We start from the raw sequence: 6,641 nt of genomic DNA, 5'->3' as shown, positions 1-6,641 counted from the left end.
TTATTTAGAGTGCTTACTTTGTGTTTGTTCTTTTTTGGTGCCTCCATAGATATAGTGGCTGCGGCTTCGCGAAGCTCTGCTCTAGCATGTCTGCATTCTATAGGAGGCTTGCTCATGGTTGCTCGAGAAGCGCGCACACTTTTTCCCACAGGTTCTGTCATTTTTTGGGGTCGCGGGATGCTGGCCTAGGCAGAGTTGCAAAGAAAAAGCCACATCTCAGACTGGCCAATAAAAAGAAAAGATCAAGATGGGCAAAAGAACACAGACACTGGACAGAGGAACTCTGCCTAGAAGGCCAGCATCCTGGAGTCACCTCTTCTCTGTTGAGACTGGTGTTTTGCAGGTACTATTTAATAAAGCTGCCAGTTGAGGACTAGTGAGGCGTCTGTTTCTCAAACTAGACACTCTAATGTACTTGTCCTCTTGCTCATTTGTGCACCAGGGCCTCCCACTCCTCTTTCTATTCTGGTTACGGTCAGTTTGCGCTGTTCTGTGAAAGGACTAATACACAGCGTTGTACCAGATCTTCTGTTTCTTGGCAATTTCTTGCATGGAATAGCTTTAATTTCTCAGAACAAAAATAGACTAACGAGTTTCAGAAGAAAGTGGTTTGTTTTTGGCCATTTTAAGGCTCACGGGGGGTGTGGCCAAGTCAGGTAGGAGACCTGAGCCAACTCCCCGTGCTTACCATGGAGAAAGAGGGACCGGGCAGGCACCGTGTTATGCCGTGAGGCACACGGTGTCCCCGGTGCCTAGGCATAGCCCGGTGCGGTACATAGCAGCGCCTCGTATCGGCCGGGCGAGGTTGGGCATTGAGCCAGGTGCCATGAAGCCGGCTCAGCGCATCTGGTCTCTAGTGCGTCTCCTCAGGCCGGGGTACATGGCACCAGCCCTACGCATGGTGTCCCCGATTTGCCAGCACAGCCCAGTGCGGGCTATACCACCTCGCCGCACTGGCCTGGCTACGGGGAGCATTCAACCAGGTAGGGTTGGGCAGGCTCGGTGCGCCTTCACGGTCCGGTCTATCCGGTGCCACCTCCACGCACCAGCCCTTCGGTGGCAGCCCCCTGCACCAGGCTGTCTCTCCGTCTCCTTCCTCCAGGTTCTTCCGCCCGCTGCCAGAGTCTCTCGTCCGTCCGGCGCTGCCGGAATCTCCCGTCCGTCCGGCGCTGCCGGAATCTCCCGTCCATTCAGGACCCGTTGCTAGGGTCCCCAGTCCGAGGTTGAAAGAGGCCACGGAGGCAGTTGAGGATGCAGACAAAGACTATGGTGGAGTGGGGTCCACGTCCCGCGCCAGAGCCGCAACCGCGGACAGACACCCACCCAGATCCTCCCCTATAGGTTCAGGTTTTCCAGACGGAGTCCGCACCTTTGGGGGGGGTGAGTTGGGTGGGTTGTCTATGTTCCGTTTTCTATGTTGTGTTTTTGTGTTTGGCCTGGTATGGTTCTCAATCAGAGGCAGGTGTCGTTAGTTGTCTCTGATTGAGAATCATACTTAGGTAGCCTTTTCCCACTTGTGTTTCGTGGGTGTTTATTTTCTGTCTTTGTGTATGTCACTAGACAGGACTGTTTCGTTTCGTATCATTCTCATTGTTTTTTTTGTTTTAGTGTTCTGCGATTTGGTCCAATCCTTGCGACTCCTCCTCCTCAGAAGAGGACGAGCTTTACATTTATCGCTTCTTTAATCAGATCAACAGTTTTCAGCTGTGCTAAAATAATTGCAAAATGGTTTTCTAATGATCAATTAGCCTTTTAAAATTATAAACTTGGATTAGCTAACACAATGTGCCATTGGAACACAGGAGTGAAAGGTTGCTGATAAATGGGCCTCTGTATGCCTATGTAGATATTCCATTTTAAAAAATCAGCAGTTTCCAGCTACAATAGTCATTTACAACATTAACAATGTCTACACTGTATTTCTAATCAACTTGATGTTATTTTAATGGACAAAAAATGTACTGACCCCAAACTTTAACGGTAGTGTATATATTTTTTAAATGGCATTTAATGTACTCCTACGTGCCTGCCTGCCTGCCCTCAAAACCACAAGACAATTTTAGGCCTACTTTTTCACACAATGCAACATTGGCATATCTTGATTTCTTCTCTGTTGCCTATCATGTTGAACAACCATTGGCTTGTTACTAGGTGAGCTGAGACAGATTGACAGCAGAGCCATCAATATAGCACTTCCTAATGTAGGCTACAGTAAGACCTTTAGTAGCTACAGCGGCGCTTAGGAGGGCGCACATCTTGATGGTTCCTGCTCGACTTTGCTTTTTTATGGCTATTTTTGCGTTAATTATTACTTTGTTTGCTAAATATTGGACAATAAAATGTGCCATCCTGTATTGTACTTGTGCTAAAGTGTTTATTCTATTCTACTGAGCCACTTACTTTATGTTCGTATTCTTTTGAATGATTTCTTATTGTTGTTGCAGTGTCGAGAAGGAACTGGCAAGTAAGGATTTCGTTGGATAGTGTATACCATGTGAATCCGTAACAGGATATGTGATTCTCCATATCACCGTTACAGCTTCGCTAGTGTAAAGTTTAGCAGGTAGTAAAACTTCTTTTTTTAAATGCTGAAAGATTTTAAATCCACGTTTTGTATCAAGTGAGAAATGCTTCTTGCATGTGTGTAGATCTTTCTTTTGGTTGCACTGTGTGACGAGCTGTCATCTACATCTACAAATGACAGCGGAGCATAGAAATGACCAGTTCCTGAAAAGATGTCAGGAAATGGAAGATGTCTGGCTGCTGAAATGATGAGGGAATTCCTCACTCGGTGAAAAACGTGGATTTAATATGTTTCCAAATTTTCTCTGTGTTTTTATTTATTTTTACCATCTGCAACTGGACACGGACATTCACAAGACACACTGTTATTCTGAATCAAGAAACAAAGAAAGCAAGTAAAGGTTAGCCAAAAATCTCCTGATTACAGCTAAACAGCAGCTTATGTGTATCAGTTTTGCTTCTGTCCCTCTCCTTGCCCCAACGTGAGCTTGAACCAGGGACCTTCTGAACTCATCAACAACTACCTCTCACGAAGAATCATTAACTATCGCTCCACAAAAGCCACGGCCAGGGAAACAAATTCTTCAAGGTGACGGCCGAGATCCTTTTAACTGAGTAAATACGGATAGCCACAATTGCTTCCACTACATGTTGGTGCTAGCAAGCAGGCTCGATAGTGCTAGGTGTCAGCAGCCAATCCAGTAAGGGCTGGAAGCTATATTGAGCTTCGATAGGACACAATGTCGCAGAGTATCTGCATAAAGTTGAACTTTCCCCAACTTTGGTACCACCCTGTTCACATCCCTCGCCCATGCTCGCATCGGCCAATGGTCCCTCCACCCACTTCACTTCCTACATTGAAAATGAATAGGCTTCTGTTGTTTCATCGCTCTCAACGTGTTATGCTGATCTCTTGTGTCGGAGCGAGTGAAGTCATCAATTCAAATCAAACTTTATTTGTCACATGCGCCGAATACAACAAGTGTGGACTTTACTGTGAAATGCTTAGTTACAAGCCCTTAACCAACAGTGCAGTTCAAGAAGAAGAAAATATTTACCAAGTAGACTAAAATAAAAAGTAACACAATAAGAATAACATTATGAGGCTATCAACAGGGGGCACTGGTACCGAGTCAGTGTGCGGGGGTACAGGCTAGTTGAGATAATCTGTACATGTAGGAGGGGCGAAGTGACTATGCATAGGTAACAAACAAACAGCGAGTAGCAGCAGTGTACAAAAGGGAGGGGGGGGGGGGGTCAATGTAAATTGTCCTGTGATTTGATGAATTGTTTAGCAGTCTTACGGCTTGGGGGTAGAAGCTGTTAAGGAGCCTTTTGGTCCTTGACTTGGCGCTCCGGTACCGCTTGCTGTGCGGTAGCAGAGAAAACAGTCTATAACTTGGGTGACTGGAGTCTCTGACAATTTTATGGGCTTTCCTCTGACACCTCCTATAATATAAGTCCTGGATAGCAGGAAAGCTTGGCCCCTGATGTATGTAAGAGCGTCTGCTAAATGACTTAAATGTAAATGTAAATGTACCGGGCCGTTCGCACTACCCTCTGTAGTGCCTTACACCCAGATGCCAAGCAGTTGCCATACAAGGTGGTGATGCAACCGGTCAGGATGCTCTCGATGGTGCAGCTGTAGAAGATTTTGAGGATCCGGGGACCCATGACAAATTTTTTCAGTCTCCTGAGGGGAAAAGGTTTTGTCGTGCCCTCTTCATGACTGTCTTGGTGTGTTTGGACCATGATTTTTCATTGGTGATGTGGGCACCAAGGAACTTGAAACTCTCGACCTGCTCCACTACAGCCCTGTCAATGTTCGGCCCGCCTTTTCCTTCTTGCTCACATTGAGGGAGAGGTTGTTGTCCTGGCACCACACTGCCAGTTCTCTGACCTTCTCCCTACAGGCCGTCTCATCGTTATCGGTGATCAGGCCTACCACTGTTGTGTCGTCAGCTAAGTTAATGATGGTGTTGTAGACGTGTTTTGCCACGCAGTCGTGGGTGAACAGGGAATACAGGAGGGGACTAAGTACACACCCCTGAGGGGCCCCAGTGTTAAGGATCAGCATGGCACACATGTTGTTGCCTACTCTTACCACCTGGGGGCTGACAGGAAGTCCAGGATCCAGTTGCAGAGGGAGGTGTTTAGTCTCAGAGTCCTTAGCTTAGTGATGAGCTTCGTGGGCACTATGGTGTTGAACGCTGTCAATTAACAGCATTCTCACATAGGTGACCACATAGGTGGTCAGGGAGAGGTTGAAAATGTTAGTGAAGACACTTGACAGTTGGTCCGCACATGCTTTGAGTACACGTCCTGGTAATCTGTCTGACCCAGCGGCTTTGTGAATATTGACCTGTTTAAAGGTTTTGTTCACATTGGCTACCGAAAGCGTTATCACACGGTCAACCAGAAAAGCTGGTGCTCTGGTGCATGCTTCAGTGCAATTGAAACGCTACTAGCTCGCACCACTAAATAGCTAGCCATTTCACACCGGTTACATATTCATTACCTCAGAAAGCTCTGCTGTGCTTCATGTTTACATAGCTAGACCTACAATAGCTGGTGTGTAAGGGGTGATAGGACAAGCTTGTGCAGGAAGTACCTGGGGATATTTGCACACCACTGCTGCTGCTCAGTATTCAAAACTTCACCTGCCCTGGATCGTGGCCTCCTAATGAAGGGTGCTTCCTGGGTTAGGATTAGTGGTGAGACAACAGAGATGGCCCATTTAGAAATCTGATGGTGGGATTTTTGTTTACAAAACAGGAGACACGTAAGCTACCGATAACAAGTATGTTAAGTTTATGGTCATTTGAAGTATTTGGATTCACTGACCATAAATAGTGCTGTTTGGTATTTCTCTCTCACTCTGCTCTATTCTATTATACCGGTGCGGTTGAGTGGAACAAACTACCACAGCAAATCAAAGCCATGTCGACCAGAATTTAATTTCAAAAGAAAGTCAAAAGCCGGCTAATGATTGAGCAATAAAAAGACAATTATAAATCTGTATGTAATGTATCTGTATCGATGTAGCCGAATGTTGTCATGTTTTTACTCCATGGAATGTAGGAACCACAATAGAAATAAGTCTCTGATTTTATTGTGATATCCCTGTCACCTTATCAAAATGTACAATACCAGTCAAAAGTTTAGACATACCTACTCATTCCAGGGTTTTTCTCTATTTTTACTATTTTCTACATTGTAGAATAATAGTGAAAACATCAAAACTATGAAATAACACATATGGAATCATGTAGTAACCAAAAAAAGTGTTGAGTAAATCAAAATATATTTTATATTTGAGATTCTTCAAAGTAGCAACCCTGCAGTCGTTCTGTATATTGTCCTCTGTCTCACTTCTCAAGTTAATTCTCACGTTTTTACCTCCGTCCTTTATTGTGGTTAGAATAACCAGGTTTTTAGTCTTATTTATTTTTTACTTTTGAAAAGTTATTTCCCTTTATAGATGTCACAGCGTGGTGTGTTCATCTCCACCTTCCTCCCCACCTCATGTCCTACACTGGCTGTAATCCTCAGGCCCTGCAGTCTATGGTGCTGACCAACAGCTGGGTAAGTGTGTGTGCTTGAATACACAAGGATTACACACACACACACACACACACATACGCACAGTCCACACACACACACACACACACACACACACACACACACACACACACACACACACACACACACACACACACACACACACACACACACACACACACACACACACACACACACACACACACACACACACACACACACACACACACACACACACACACACACACACACACACACACACACACACACACACAGAGAGAGAGATGTTTAGCATGTTTTAACAATAATATAGATTTTGAGTTAAATAAACTTCGATTTTTCGGCAAGGACAAATACAGGGTACTACCCTCCACGACAACCTTCACTCCAAACCAAAACTCCAAACCTACAACCTGATTTTGAACAAAATTACCTGTAAGGATTCCTACTACCAAAGATTCTTGTTTCCAAGCTATACAGCAAATGCTCTGGCAAACAAACAGAAACCTGAAAACACCATCCAACCTGGAACTGAGTGAGTAATGTTTAGTCTGAAT

The sequence above is a fragment of the Oncorhynchus gorbuscha genome, linkage group LG15 (genome assembly GCF_021184085.1).
Source record: "Oncorhynchus gorbuscha isolate QuinsamMale2020 ecotype Even-year linkage group LG15, OgorEven_v1.0, whole genome shotgun sequence".
Lineage (NCBI taxonomy): Eukaryota > Metazoa > Chordata > Actinopteri > Salmoniformes > Salmonidae > Oncorhynchus > Oncorhynchus gorbuscha.
Note: the sequence above shows the minus strand (reverse complement) of the source record.